The sequence below is a fragment of the Ornithorhynchus anatinus genome, chromosome 8 (assembly GCF_004115215.2).
Source record: "Ornithorhynchus anatinus isolate Pmale09 chromosome 8, mOrnAna1.pri.v4, whole genome shotgun sequence".
NCBI lineage: Eukaryota > Metazoa > Chordata > Mammalia > Monotremata > Ornithorhynchidae > Ornithorhynchus > Ornithorhynchus anatinus.
In genome coordinates, this window is record NC_041735.1 from 45,428,254 (window position 1) to 45,444,888 (window position 16,635).

Here is a 16,635-nt window from a genome sequence, read left to right on the forward strand (position 1 = left end):
GGGAGTGAGGGGAGAGACTGAATGACTGATGTAGCACTCTGAATATGCTGTTGATGGATAATATTGTATATTTAAGATGCCTGCCGGTTCCAGGCCACCATTCCAAGGAAATTTTTTTTTTTTTAACAATCCCTTTTGGTGCCCTGGAGCTCACCATTAATTTGTGGGAAATAAGTAATTTAAGTGAATTTTCCTAAAATACTTTCCACATAGTAAGCCCTTGGTAAATGTGGAAGAAAATATAGAGAAAATAAGAAGATGGCAGAATTGCAAGAATATATATTTTCTGTTAACATCACCTGGAATAGCAAATGTCACCCTCCTTAAAGACACTCTTTGGCTGTATCTGCTTATGCTAACTAATAAGATAATTCAGGTCCCTAAAATGTATATAACCTTTCACAACTAGTTAGAAAGAGTCCCCAGCTTTACCATTATTACCTTCTGGGGTTTGGGAAATGGCTAAGCCATAATGGGGAATCTTTCATCGGTCAGAACACCGGCAACTGCTGAACCGAGTGTTTCGGGGATATTTATTCCTAGTAACATGGTCCCCCTGGAGAATCCTACCTGGAGTTCATATGCTAGAAATGCTTGAGAATAGAGATGCTCCAACTCTCTTTCCATCCCACTTTCACTCTGATCATCTGCACTGGACACCACATTGCCCGAGTGAGAGTCCTGTTGGGATTTTTCAGACAGAAGTGTTTGAGCCAGAAATAATCAGCTGGTTGAGCCCAAAGTGAATTTTAGGATAACTTTGATAATTCTCAACCATGCATTTACACTTAACATTTAGTCATGTACCTTTGGTCCATATTCTATTTCCACATAATGAAAGTTCAAATAAACATGGCTAATTTGGAAACTTCAAAAGACCATGAGTAAATTACACTAGAACGAATAAAATGCATCTGTAGGATAACAAGTTGAAGACCCATCTACTCTAAATAACCTAAGAATTGTCCCTAAAAAGGAGATCTTTCCACCAACTTATTTTTTTTAAAAAGGTATTTAAGCACTTACTATGTGCCAAGCACTGTGCTAAGAGCTGGGCTAGATGGAAGGTAACTAGTAGATCACAGTCCCTGCCCAGCATGCCGCTCATACTCTAAGTAGGAGGGAGAACAGCCTTAAGCCCCTGGTCATTGCTTCAGTTGTGTGCTTTGGCTAGACAGGAAATAGTGGGTAGAGAGAACAATGGTAGAAAACTAGTTGCTGAATGGCTTCAACCACTAGGATTTGCTTCCTCTTTTTGTTATGAGTCTCGAACTATGCCTGTTCTTAGGCAGTTTTTCTGAAGGGTGGAATTACCAACCTCTTCCTTTGAAAAATTCCCTGAGCAGTTCTTGCTTCCTTTTCTACAAAAGGTTGTTCTCCTCAAGAGAAACGTGTGCTTGTCTAACCTGTGCTTTTTAGAATTTTTTCATTTTTCCTGTCCAGTGTAGAGCTTCATCCACAACCCCTAAAAATATCCCTACTAGTAGGAACAAGTATGCCATGAAGACTCTTTATACAGTGTGTAGTAAAATGCTTTGTAATCTTGTGAGTTGAGGATATGTCATAATCACACTAGTCTATGAACATGGATTCATTTCCTAAGTTTGCTTCCACTACTATGTGACTGGGCTATTTGACTTAATAGGGGAAAAAACCACTTCAAATACTAGTGTGCTGTGTAAATATATGGAGGCTTTTTTGTTGGGTTGGCTTCAATATTTTATACTCTGACACTTGATGGAAAAAGCCCAGGCCTGGAAATCAGAGGACCTGGGTTCTAATCTCAGCTCTACCATCTGCCTGCCATGTGACCTTGGACAAGTCACTTCACTTCTCTAAGCCTCAGTTTCCTCATCTGTAAAATGGGGATTCAATTCCTGTTCTCCCTTCTACTTAGGCTGTGAGCCCTGTAAGGGATGGGGACTATGTGTGAGCCAATCAACTTGTATCTACCTCAGGGCTCAGAACAGTGCTTGACATATGATAAGCGCTTTACAAATATAATAATAATAATAATAGTTTTTTCTCTTGGATAGTATTTTTTATTATACTCATTCTTTGAGACAGTGGAATAATACCATCAGGGAAATGAATATCATGAATTCAGTTCAATTCAATCTTATTTATTGGGCACTTACTATGTGCAGAGCACTGTACTAAGTGCTTGGAAAGTACAATTCAGCAACAGAGACAATCCCTACCCAACAACGGGCTCACAGTCTAGAAGGAGGGAGACAGACAACAAAACAAAACAAGTAGACAGGCATAAATAACATCAATATAAATAAATAGAATTATAGATATATACACATCATTAATAAAATAAATAGGATTTATATATATATATATATAATAATAATAATGTTGGTATTTGTTAAGCGCTTACTATGTGCCGAGCACTGTTCTAAGCGCTGGGGTAGACATAGGGGAATCAGGTTGTCCCACGTGGGGCTCACAGTCTTAATCCCCATTTTACAGATGAGGAAACTGAGGCACAGAGAAGTTAAGTGACTTGCCCACAGTCACACAGCCGACAAGTGGCAGAGCTGGGATTCGAACTCATGAGCCCTGACTCCAAAGCCCGTGCTCTTTCCACTGAGCCATGCTGCTTCTCCATATATATATACAAGTGCTGGGGGGGCGGGGAAGGGAATGAGAAGCAGCATGGCCAAGTGGAAAGAACATGGGCCTGTGAGTCAGAGGACCTGGGTTCTAATCCTGATCCGCCACTTTTTTTGCTGTGTGACATTGGGTAGCTCTCATAACTTCTCTGTGCTTTAGTACCAACTGAAAAATGGGGATTAAAGTTGTGAGTCCCATGTGGGACATTAACCATATCCAACCTGATTTTCTTGCATCTAGCCAGTGCTTACTACAGTGCCTGACAGGTAGTAAGAACTTCAATGCCATAAAAAAGTGTTATAAAAAGTCCAATTCTCCCCACCTTTGGGAGTGGGAGTGGATGCCACGGCAAGCCCGTGCTAGTACTTGGAAGCCCCAGGGATTGGAGGAGGGAACTGGAGGAGAGGTTGAAGATCATCTGCTGTTTCCTGAACCACCTAATTTCAAGATTAAGCCTTGGGAAGCTTTGGTCTGGCAATGGCCTGATCTCTGTCATGTCATGGTAACTCTATCTTTGGCCCTGAATGCAACTGTCTGCCTCACCAGAGCTCCTGCCCAAGTTTTCCCTGCATTCAACATGAAAAGTTGGCACCCATGATCACGCTAATGAATATTCTCCCGGAAGCAAGTGGAGTAAGCCTAGGTGAAAAGAACATGCAGAGGAGAGGTAGAGGAAAATTCTCTCTCCCCAACACCCAGATAATAAACACTCCTAATTCAGAGGGCAGAAACAAGTTGAATATGTAAGTAGCAAATCTTAAAGCAGCAACAGTAAAATGGCTGTTGAACTATCATAAGTATGGATTTTTTCATTTGGCCATTCCCCTCAAATGGATAATCTTTATTGCCCCATTGTAAAAATGGCAAAAAAGAATATTGATAAAATTGCATTGTATACAGATATTTATCATGTGGCATATTGCTTTTAGAAATTAATAAATAGAAATATATACTAGTAACTTGATTAAGCAATTCACAGTTGTAGGCATTGAGAGATGACACAAGCATCCGGCCCTTAAGGAGCTAGCACTCTTAAAAATAACTTACGATCTAAATGGTTAAAAAAAGATGGTATAAATGGTAAAAAAAAGAATCCACAGACCAATTGTTTGAAATAAATCAGTGATATTTATTGAACACTTACTATGTGCAGAGCAATGTACTACACACTTGGGAAAATATAACAATAATAACGATAATTATTATGGCATTTGTTAAGTGCTTACTATGTGCTAGGCACTGTTCTAAGCTCTGGGGTGGGTTGGACACAGTCCCTGTCCCACATGGTGCTCATGATCTTATTCCCCATTTTACAGCTGAGTAGCTGAGGCCCGGAGAACCAAAGTGATTTGCCCAAGGTCACACAGCAAGCTAGTATTCTTAGTCCCAGGCCCATCCTTTATCCACTAGGCCACGCTGCGCTTTAGATTGCAGTTGCTAGCCTGCTTGAACTTGTGTGATTTTTAATTGTTTTTAACTCTCTGATATGACAATCACAATTCCAGTTGTAAAGCAGAGGAAGACTTAAGCATTTTAAAGCAGCTTTAAGAAAAGCTGAATCAATTCAGGGAAAACCAGCAAAATCTTCATAAGCCCTTTGCAAACTTAACAGTTAAACTTTCCTGCTAAACAAAGTTGCATGCTGCAGTGCAGTGGATCACATTTTTCATTGGTATTTAAAATATTATTTGCTCAGAGACTGATTCTTTTAGGTCCTACCCTGGTTGTTTCAGGCCCTGAGTCTGGGAGATATGCTGTTTTATCTAGATAAAAATTTATCAGTTGAGTTGCCCTTCATATTTGAAGATGCTGCCGCAGCTCACGTACACCTCTGTAAAAGTGGATCAAAAGGCAGACCTGTATGCCCTACCACACTGCTAAAATGTAGTTAGGTGCTTTTAGATCTAGCTTGTTTAGCTTCTGTATCTCCTGGTACATTTGCTGAGGGCAAAGGCTCAAATCTCTATAAGGAAAATTTAAAATGCCTCACAGTTCACCAGCAAAGCACAGACTCACCATAGAGATGAAAGAAGTGCTCAGAAGGTGGGCAGTGACTATCAGTTTGTCTGAAAGAGTTTTGCATATGCTTTTTCTGTAGCAATTTGGGTATGTTTTGCCCTTTCTCTGGCAAAAGGGCATAAGGTAAATGCAGGCTATACTCCTGGCATGAAGCCCAGAGGGTTTTCAGCATTGTGCAGGGGATGTGCCCATACCTGATCTTAGCACAAAGTGTTCTTAACAAGAAATGGAGTCTCTTTCTTCTCAGAGTAAAATCTGTGTTTCAGCACCAACGGGGAGGTATGAGACAACTTCAAATCATTACCCCACGTCCCTTGGGTTTGATATGTGCAGTAACAAAATTTCCCAAGGAAGCCAAACAGACTAAGTTTGAAAGTATGTGATTTTTTTTCCTGTAGATGTGAATTATCAGGGGAAGTCCAAAATGTTCTTCTTGAAATAGAGAACTGTAGCCATCAACTCAGATGAGGGGGCCTCACAGATAGAATGTCTGACTAAAATAATCAAATTCAAGGAGAACCAGTGAGACAGCAGAAATGATCAAATTAGAAAGCAGCTAGTTCCAGGTGGTTTTCACTTTTTAAAACACTACTCAGTAGTCACAGTTTAAAATCTGATTTACAAACAAAAAAGATGGCAACAATGCTGGGCCACTTAACTGCATCATAGCCGACTTGGTTTCTCCGCCCTGTATCACGTTGCCTCTCAATCTAGTTTTGAAATTCACTGAAGACCTCATCCAGAAACCATGGGGCCTTACATTTGAAACCTACAGTAGGGCTCACCTGGGTGAGGTCATCCTAAAGTTAACCCACATGTTTTTCTACAGTAGCTTCCGTGTGTCACATGCCTCTCCTCAGCCAGCCTCTGCTTTAAGCAATATGCAGCCCAGCATCCCAAAGCAACCATGTGTTATGCACTGGCGTACACACTTTTCTGGGTAACACACTAACTTTTGTGCTAAATCATCGGTTATCCTCCTGAGATATCCTGCAGGTCCAGGGGCTGCTTTTTATCTGTCTCACAGTTGAGAAAAGTTGTGTCGTTCTTTATTGTTACTATTTCTCTACTTTCTGTTTCAGCTGAAGACAAATCCTCTTTAGTGTGGGCTTCCAATCCAGGATGGGAGTACCTCCTTTATATCTTTCTCCCTCCCTAGTGAATTTTTGGTTCACAAGGGCCTTCCTCCTGAGAAGACTGTTATTCTTCCAGGGAAAAATGACTGGCAGGGAAGCCTACTGGAGCAGATGAGAAAGCATCTCGGGGAGTATGTTCGGCCCACGGAAATTCCATTAGCTGGGCTTTCTTGATGGCAGGCTTTTTCACTTTGGCTTGAAACACTCAGGTAGTTCAGAACCAGCGTGTGGCAAAGAATGGTGCTGCCCATTTTCAGAAGGTAAGCCTGGTGAGGGCTGTCCTCAAGGGGCTAAAACCCCAGTGTCTTCTACATCTCTCAGTGAGCAGGCCTATGGGTTCCTGCCTCCACACAGGGTTACAACGAGAGTGCCTCCTTTTTCCTCGGGAGAGCCTCCCTTTTTCTCCCTGCTTCCTCTGCTGACACGCACAAAATCCTACTCCCTAGGGCACAAGGCTCCCTCTTAGGATCTCACCTGGAGCGTTTCCCATACTCTACTAGTCTCGGCTGCGGGAGGGAGAGTCAAGCAGAAGCCTACTCATTCCATTCCTAGCTTGGGCAGTGGCTAGTGAGTGGAAGGCAATATGCTTCAAGTCAAAACTCACCTCTGCTGGGCAGCAGCAGCATGAGAAAGAGTCGAAGACAGAGACTCAAGTTTACTACGTGGAAGAAGGCAACCATTCCATATTTTTACCAATAAAACTCTATGGATACTGTAGTACAGTGATTGCAGATGGAGGTGGGGCATTCTGGGAGTTCATGGAGTCGTATGGTCCGAGATGACACAACAGCTAAGACAAGACGAGGGCACAAGGAATGGGCTGTCCAGAATCCTGTCAGAAGAGATAGGGTGGAAAGTCAGTATCTCCCTCCTGATGACTCTCCAGGTGATTCCAGACTGGTTCATCCCTCCTGAACCACCTGCCACTATGAAGCGATTTAAGGCCCAAACACCCACCCTTTAAACACCTTCTTGAGAAATAATGGGGCTAGTTGTCCTAGGCCTCTATCCTCTTCCTATGCAGCAGATCTGCTATTTTAATAAAGGACCTTGCAGAGGCCTGTACCAAGTATGTCTGATTAAAGTGCAAAATGAGACATGGAGACTGGTATTTTTTATTCAGCTCAGGCATGCTGCTCTACCTGCCATTCGGGCTGTGCAACTGAGCTGAAAAACCTCCAGTGTTTTCTGTGAAAGTTGGAGCATTGAGCAAGTCCATCATCCCAAACCCTACTCTCTGCCAGGACTCTCCCAACCATCCGTGGAAATCTTTCTGCTCAGGCACTCCACTCTCTCACTCTGCCTGCAGCAGGAAGGGACTGGAGAATCTGCAGCCAGATAATCAAGTTCCTGGGCAAACTTTCAGGGGATTGCAAAATTTACAATTTGCAATCAGTTTACAAACTGATTTTAACAAAATAAAGGGAAATTGAAGTCCTGTATTTGTATTTCTATTAGCTGTGAAGATTTTCACAAGCCCCATGGATCTAAAAGATCTAAGTGGATCTAAAAGAAATTAGGCCATGATTAGTAAGCACTTGAATCAGAGTTGAAAATGAGCCAGGCTACTTAAGAAGCTGATGCCCACTGAGGTAGAGTGCAACTTCTCTTTGTTCAGATCATGTTTCCCCACTCTTCAAGAGCCTCCAGTGGTTGCCCATACACCTCCGCATCCAACAAAAACTTACCATTGGTTTTAAAGCACTGATCCCCTTGCCCCCTCCTACCTCACCTCACTATTCTCCTACTTCAGCCCAGCCGTGACACCGATCTTCTAATGCCAGACTACTCACTATACTTGGATCTCGTCTATCTCACCGCCAACCTATCACCCACATCCTGCTTCTGTCCTGGAATATCCTCTCTCCTCGCATCCTACATAAAATTACTCTCTTCCCCTTCAAAGCTTTATTGAAGGCCCATCTCCTCCAAGAGGCCTTCCATGACTAAGTCCACCTTTTCTCTTCTCCTACTTCCTTCTGCATCCACTGACTTGCTCCCTTTACTCATCCCCCCTCCCAGCCCCACAGAACTTACATACATATCTGTAATTTATTTAATGTCTATCTCCCCCTGTAGACTGTAAGCTCTTTGTGGGCAGGAAATGTTTCTCTTCATTGTTATAGTGTACTCACCCAAGTGCTTAGTACAGTGTAAGCCCTCAATAAATATGATTGACTGAAGGGATGCTGAGACTCTGCAGAATGATAGACTGTCCCTAAACTGCAACTTGTGATTTTTCTTCCCAGTCTTAGATCTCTCTAACCTACATGGAAAGCTTATGGTTATGTTGATTAGGGACAAGCCTCATGCAGATTCAAAAATGGACCTCTGTTGACTTATTCTTGTTTAAAATTCATTTTTATTTCAATCCTCAGGGCAGCTGATTCACTGTCCACTTAGTTACGCAGAGTTGACATTAGTGTTTTGTCATGATTCAGCAGGAGAGAACTGGGAAGTATTAGATTGAGGGTGTGAGTACAGAGGGTTTTTTTGTTGTTGTTTTTTTCCTCCTGAGACTGCACCCTATAATAAGCTTCCTAAATGGTTCAGAAGCCCACCCATTCAAAAGGTGTTCCCAGAGCATGTCCTGGAAGTTCTGTGCCAACTGCCGCTCTGGGATTTAGGGACTCCTCTGAGTTGCTCAATGCAACATCAGGCAGGGGAAAGTAAAGAGGGCTGTTAAAGTCACAAATTATTTTGGTCAATCAAACTAATGTCCTGATTTCAGGGTTCCCAGAGCAGGCACAGAAGTGGAACTAGTAATCTTTGACTCCAGGAATGTTAATCCAAACCTCTGTAAATTTAGTGTTTTACATTAGGTTTCTCCTGTGCAGGTGTGGGCCCAGAATTGAATTTTCTGTTGGAAAATGATCCTTAAAAAGTACACCTGGCCCATATAAACATTGCTAAGGAGAGAGGATCTATAAGTCACTGGGAGAAACAAGATTGTGGCCACTAGAGATCACACGACATTGTCATCAGCTCCAGTAACAGTAACGAGCACAGCAGCATTCATTTACTGAATGCCCATATGGCACATGGCAGTTAATTTGGCGTTGAGAGGTTTATATGGCTTATGATAGAGTAGCAGAAACAACTGTGCATCAAATGGGCATAAAAGAAGGGGAAAGGTGCCTATGCAGCACGTATAGCCGACACATGCGTGTTGAAGGCACATTTTTTTTTCCTTTGTTGGTCCTTGGCATTCTGCCAAGGTTCCCATTAGTCAGCTGTTCCACGGAACCAGCACGGCAGAGGAAACTTAGAGGCGGCCCCTACTCCGCAGCAGATAGTCCCCTGCAGCAGCTGCTTTCTCCTCTGACCCTCTTTGGCCAAGCTCCCTCTGACCTTCCAGCACTCTGCAGTGCCTCAGGGAATATGAACAAATAGACCCAGGGCCTTGGTGCCAACTTCTCATTTGGTAAGCAAAGGCTATCTTGAGGCCGATATTCTGGGATAGAGGGTGGGTGTTCCCGGGGTAGGACAGAGAATTGCTCCCCTAAGCAAAGAACAAGACAGAGACTAAGTCAAAGACAGAAACAAGAGAGAGGTAATAGAGACAAGACAGAACAGAAACAGAGGCAAGATGACAGAGAACAAGATAGAGACTGGAACCAAGACAGATGAAAAGTACTCAGAGAGAGACAAGACAAAGGAAAGACAGAGATGAGAAACCAGATAGCAACAAGCCCACCCAGCCTCTTCCCAAGATGTGGAGGAGGGTGCTTCCAGGTGTTTCTCCTGCAAAGGCAGAGAAGTTTTCAGGACCAACCCCACCGACAGCTGAGGACAAATCCAGGAAATCTTTGTCTTTTGTGGCCGGCTGAATTGGGCCCAAGTGGGGCCCAGTGAAGGCTCCATTTAGACAGCCATGAGGGAAAAGCTAATGGTTTACCCCACACTCCTATTCTAAGGTTGGGGGCAAAATTTGACTCTCATCACATTTCCTGGAGTTGATGTCCTGTGGAAGATAGGTTGTTACAAGGCTCTGACCTCCCCGAGCCACGGGAAGTCAGAGTCTTGCAGCAGCTTCTCTTCCATAACAGCGTGATCGTTGAAGTAGTATTTATTAAGTACTCATTTATGAGGGACAGTCATGTTCCTCATCAAACTCCAGTCTAAGTAGGAGAGAAAACACATATTGAATCCCGATTTTACAGGTGAGGCACAGAGAAGTTAAATGACTTGCCAAAGATCATGCATCAGGTAAGTGGCAGAGCTGGAATTAGAATACATAGGCTAAATCCTAGGACAGCACTCATTGGCCTTTAATTTAGCCACCCTGACTCACCCCCATTAACACAGACCCTGTTTTAGCCTTGGGCCACCACTCCCACCCTCTTTAATGTTGTACCCACACCACTACCTCCAATCACAGGGTATATACAGCCATCCAAATGGCTTCAGCTTCTTTATATTTTTTGACACAATCCCCACCCTGAAGGATCTTTCAGCCTTGTGGGGGACCATCTGAACATGGTGACATGAAATCAAGACTCAAAGGGCTTCCCTTTTTGAGCAGAACAATTAGTCTTGGACCTGAGCTGAGTCCCTGAGGTCACCACTTGATGACATTTTGGTTTAATTTCACTCTATACTAAAACAATCTAGAAAACTCAGGCTTATTTCTAATTTGTCTTTACAAATTATTACTTACTGATTCACTACCAATCATCTGAACAAGTGACATTTTGAAAGCTTTACAGGAAATGGATTTGAGGCAGGTCCTCAGCTGGAAAAGAGCAATGAAACTGATGAATAATCATGGAGGAAATGTTCTATCCCCATTCTTTGGCTTGGGATTGCTAATAAGATTTGCCACCAAATCTGGTTTCACAACTGCTCATTGTGCTTTGGCAAGGAAGGTTGTGGAGACTGGGATTGGCTTAGTCCTAAACTTCCCAATTTGCAACTAATGAGATGAAGATTAAATTTTCTTGACCCTGGACTCAAAAGAAGCTGTGGATGGTGAAGCAATGTCAAACGTTTTCATGTGGCAATCCCAAGGCAACCATAAGCATTCTCCTTGGCATTCAGAACTGCCCGCAAATTCCCAAAATAAAAATGTGAAAAAAACCTTGCCCCTCTACTTTTTCCCTGTTTTAAAGGCAGAATAAGCTTAGGGAGTATTGTTAAGATTATGGGACTGCCATCACCCCTACTCCCAGTCTTTAGACGGGAGCACTAAACTTGTAATTTCTGCCACCTTACCAAAGTCCTACAGATGTTGCAAGGGCAGCGACACCTTGTAAATGTCCTTGGTTAACTTTCCAGAAATGGGCCACATACAGAGTAGGTGAGATAGCTTTGGGTACCCCTGAATGTTTGCTGATTTCTGAAAATTGCTGACCCTCAGTTACCTGATTTTTGGATCTCCCTTCCCATCCTGAAGTTTTATAGACACTAAGTCCCTCTAGATTTTCTTCATTTGTTTGGTGTGTTGTCTTGATTCAAGTGTCATTCCCAGGAGTGGTGATGAAGAAGTAGAACATATTTCCTGTCACTGAATGACTATCTCTACCATGGACATTTGGCTTTCCCAGTGGATCCATTGACTGCCAAGAAATGCTCTCTCCTTTGAGCACTGTTTTCTGAGCAAAACTTTTCTGGGGTCAGAGCTGACTTGTGATGGTGCCATTACATGAGTCTACAAGTTTGCTTTGGTAGTAGATAGTATGACTAAAGAAGTTTTTATGGCTGCAATTGAGGCTATGAACAGCAAGCTATGCCCTCTTTTGTGTCTTATTGCTATGTTTTAGGTCCAGTTGAAATTAATGTATATGTTAATACACCTCCAGACACCCATTAAAGATAAAAATTTTATCTTGGACTTCCTAAATCAATTTTCATTAAACCAAAATATCAAAGGGCCTAGGAATTTAATGGAAGGTTCTCAAAATGTTTTTCTTTTAATTAGTTATGCTCTGGGAAACAGAGGTCGTGGGCCTAAGATTCAGAAGACCTGCTTCTAATCCTGGCTCTGCCGATTGCTCTGCCAATTGCTTGGTATGTGACCTTAACTGCTCTGTGCCTCAGTTTCCTCAACTGTAAAATGGGGATTCAATGCCTGTTTTCCCTCCTACTTATGACTGTGTTCTCCAAAATATTTTATTTTTAATTACAAGTACTGAATTAATGAGGGTATTTTTAAATTGTGATTTAGTTTTTCAAGATTATCATCACTGGGAATCGTTATATTTTCCTGTCTCTGATTCCATTAAGGAGCCAGGATTGTGAAGAGCTCTTTCTTTGGACCAGAAAAGGTCGCTGTAAAAAAATACTTTAGAAGTGCCAGATGATCACGAAAACATCTGTTTAGGGTTGAGATTTGAAGACCACTCCAATATTTGACTTAAATTATCTACCCAAGGTTGGTAACTTCCTCCTTGAAGCACACTTTAAAGTGCAATTTCGCTCAGTTGTTACTTCCGATCTCTCTTCCTTGGCACTTCTTTAAGCATTCCCCCAGAAAGAAGCTGCACTAAGTGATGGAAATAAAGGAATTTTGTTAAGAAAGAAGAAACAATGGAGCTATTCATTTGGAAGATATGCCACGTTCAAGGATTTTCATTACTATGTTTTAGGTATCAACTTGATGAGTGGTTTAAGTACATTTCCTTTTATTTTGGGTAGGGTATTTTGTAAAAATCCTTGATAAAAATATGTTTATAGAATAAAAATTAATTGATAATTTATTAATTCATTCTCAATTTTTAGTACTTGTTTAGAGTGGGGATACAAAACAAACACAATTCTTTGTTGGTTCAAAATGACTATAAGTATGATGCTAATGGTTTCCACTCTGCTTCTCAAAAGATACTTGTTTTTTGCCTTCGAGTTAATTTTCCTCATGCTAATTGTATTTCTATTTTTTTCTAAAAACAAACGACTCCATAATAAAATGGTGCTGTTTATTTTGCATCTAATAATATTGAAGAAAATATGAAACATGAAATTATAGAAAGTCTTGGCTGTTCTGTGATGGAAATAACTATCAACATCAACCAAATTTATTATTAATAATAATAGTAATTATAAGAATAATTGTGGCAGTTGTTAAATGGGTACTATGAGCCAAGCACTGCACTAAACTCTGGGATAGATAAAAGCAGATTGGACACAGTCCCTTGTCTGTTGTTGTTTTGTTGTTTTATGGTTCTTGTTAATCATTTACTATGTGACCAAAACTAAGTGCTGCTAGGTACAAGTCAATTAGGTTAGAGATAAGTCCCTGTCTTGCATGGAGCTCACATGAAGCTCACAGTCATAAGTAGGAGGGAAAACAGGTATTGAATTCCCATTTTACAGAGAAGTTAAGGTCACACAGGAAGTAACTGGCAGAGCAACTGACAGAGCATGGATTAGAACCCAGGTCTTCTGACTCCTAGGCCCACGGTCTTTCCACTAGGCCATGCTGTCTGCCAGACTATAAACAATTTTTTTAAAAAAAACCTCTTTGGGAACTTTAAATCAAATTCTTAGGCTCTTTGATTTTCTGTTTTAGTGAAAAATGTTTTAGCAAGTTCAAGATAAAATTTTTATCTTTATGTGGGTATGTTGGGGTGCATAAACATATATATTCAAATGGCAATTATTAGTTGGGCCAAAACCAGCTATATGCCATATAGATGTACCAGGCTTTGCCTCATTTGAGCTTAATTTCTTTTCATCCACTATTTTTATCAATTTCAAAAAATGTCTCTGACCTTCCTATTAAACTGAAAATAGTAATTTTATATTCTGCAATTCTGCAGTTACAAAATTAAAAGCGGTATAGTGCTGATATAAAACACTAAACTAAAAAGGGAAAAACAATTCCTACTTAATATCAACTTAAATTCAGTAACTCAGTTACTAAGACTTTTAAAAGAACTTATGAACTTCTTACAATTATCTTTGCTGTGTGAACATACAATGTGATGGCCCTGACGGATACATTTTGGCGTTCAGATGCTCTTTGCCAAGTGTGATTTCATACCTTGGAAAATACAGACAACCACTTGATAGTTTAACAAAGAAACCACTGACAGCAATGTTTCCTAGAGTTACTTTTATTCACAGCCTTTTAAAAAATATTATGGTTAACATGTTTGAGTAGACCTGACAAGCTTACTTGATCCAAGAATACTGGGAGAAGCAGAACATATCCCATAAAACTCTTGCTTTAGTAAGGTTGTTCAGTTCAAAACACTAATCAGAAAGCTATTTAGGCATCATTATTTTCCCATGGCCTAAAAGTATACCATGTGGTCAATCAAACATACCAAAAATGAATTTTCTTTGATCTCTGTTGGGAGATATATGGTACCTGTAATGATGGTGTAAACTGACACATTGCATTTTCCTAAACTATACTGCACCATCTAATAAGAGCAAAGATGTAAAAAAAAATAATGCTCCTTCAGTTGAGCAGAGTTGACAACCACAAGAAGCTCAGGGAAAAGCAAGGGCCCAAGCAAATATATTATAATTATGGTATTTGTTAAACATTTACTATGTGCCTAGCACTGTTCTAAGCACTAGGGTAGATACAAAGTATTCAGGTTGGACACAATCCCTGTCCCACACTGGGCTCGCAGTCTTAATCTCCATTTTATGGATGAGGTAACTGAGGCACAAAGAAGTGACTGGCCCAAGGTCAGACAGCAGACAAGTGGTGAAACTGAGATTAGAAACCATGACCTTCTGACCACCAGGCCCGTGCTCTATCCACTATGCCATGCTGCTTCTCTCTCTCTCTCTTTCGCTCTCTCTAACTAGAGTTAGAGAGAGAGAGAGAGAGATTTACCTGTGAGAGGGTCTCCTACCAAAAGACCTTTGTGCTGCAAAAGTTTCCTCCCCTTCTTTCCCACTAAAGGAAAGCCTCTTTGACTGTAGGCTGTCATAATAGGGTTTAGGTGCAGCCAGCCAGTACAGACAGTGGAAATTTGTCTGTCTTGTGGTGTTGAGTCGTCTCCTATCCATAGCAACTCCATGAACACATCTCTCTCAGAATGCCCCAACTCCACCTGCAATCATTCTGGTAGTGTATCCAGAGAGTTTGCAAGGAGCAATTTCTGAAAGTGAGAATTGCCAACTAGCCAAAAAATGGTGATTAGAAAAGGTTTTCAAGTCATAGTAAATAAAGTTGCTTAAAAGCACAAGACCATTTATAAACAACAACCACTTGTTCTCAGCTGGGAGGTGAGCATCTGCTTATTGTGATGACTGGGCTTTTCACCTCATTTGTTTTCAATGGCCTGCCTCAGCTCTCTCACATATTGGGTGATTGCTGTCCCCTCTCTGTTGGTCTATGGTCTACTATACTGTATCTCAGTATGTGCTTTAATCATTCAAGTGGGACATCATCTCTCAACCAAAAAGGCTGCCAAAACCACAATGAATAAAAGACACAGGAAATTGTGTAAAATTTTATTTACAGGCATTTTACAATAGTAAAACTGTATAAGATTCATTGAGCACCACAGAGACTGTATGGAACATACAGGCTATTTAGAGAAGCAGCATGGCAATGGGAAGAACACAGTATTGAAAGTCAGGAGATCTAGGTTGAAGCAATGTGGCCTAGTGGAAAGAACCCGGGCCTGGGAATCAGAGGAACTGGGTTCTAATTCCAGCTCTGCCACTTGTCGGCTGGGTGTAAACAATACAGTGCTCAAGCGCTAAGTAAGTACACAGTAAGCCCTTAATAAATGCAACTGAATGAATGGGTAACTTTGGCAAATTGCTTAACTTCTCTGTGCCTCAGTTCCCTTATCTGCAAAATGGGGATTCAATAGCTGTTCGCCCTTCTACTTAGACTGTGAGCCCCATGTGGGACCTGATTATCTTGTATCTGCTCCAGCGCTTAGTACAGTGCACATACTAAATGCTTAATAAATGCCACAATTATTATTAATTCTGGCTCTGTCACTTATCTGCTGTGTGACCTTGGACAAGTCACATAATTTCTCTGAGCCCCACTTTTGTCATCTGTAAAATGGAGATTAAATACTCATTCACCCCAGCGCCCCCCGACCCCCCTGCTGCCCCCCGATTAGACTATGAGCTCTGTATGAGTCCAAGTTGACTCTCTACCCCAGGTCTTGGCACACAGTAAGCATTTAACAAATACCACAGTTATTAGTATGATTATACTATAAGTGCTTCGGGTGAAGGAACATTTTTTATTATTAACAATAATAATGATAATAGTAATATAATAATAGTATTTGTTAAATGCTTACTATGTGCTAGGTACTATATTAAGCACGGAGTGGGTACAAGCAAATCAGGTTGGACACAATTCCTGCACAGTGTGGGGCTCATAGTCTCAATCCCCATTTTACAGATGAGGTATCTAAGGTCCAGAGGAGGTGAAATGACTTGCCCAGGGCCACATGCTGGACAAGGGGCAGGGCTGGAATTAGAACCCATGACCTTCTGACTCCCAAGCCGTTGCTCTATTCACTACACCGCGCTGCTTCTCATTTAGGCACCCAGAAGGTAGATTCCCTCATTCAAAAGCCACATAAATAGCTAAAAGTGGACAAGTTCCCTTACATAAAGAGTATAAACAGAACCAAAGTTAAAAAAAAATGAACTTGAGCTCTAAAACCTCTAAACAAGGTTTACAAGATGCACAATTCCCAATACAGTTTCTCAGCCATGACCCTCTCCTCCGTAACGGGGCCTGCAGGGAGAATTTTCCTCCTCGCAAAACAGGAAAGCTGGTCGAAAAATCCACGCATGCAATGGTCAGAATGCGTTTACACGGAGTGGGAAGCATCGTGCTTGGTACAGTGCCTGGTACATAGAAAGCATTTAACAAATACCATCATTATTATCATGCTCTTGAACTATGGGGGAATGGAGT

General features: G+C 41.4%; 1 non-coding gene across 1 annotated transcript; it reads left to right on the plus strand.

Moving 5' to 3' along the window:
• The first annotated feature begins 6,233 nt into the window (after positions 1-6,233).
• LOC114814089 lies at positions 6,234-6,371 on the plus strand. The gene has a single exon (XR_003761831.1). It is a non-coding gene; the product is annotated as a small nucleolar RNA SNORA7 (small nucleolar RNA).
• Positions 6,372-16,635: the final 10,264 nt, after the last annotated feature.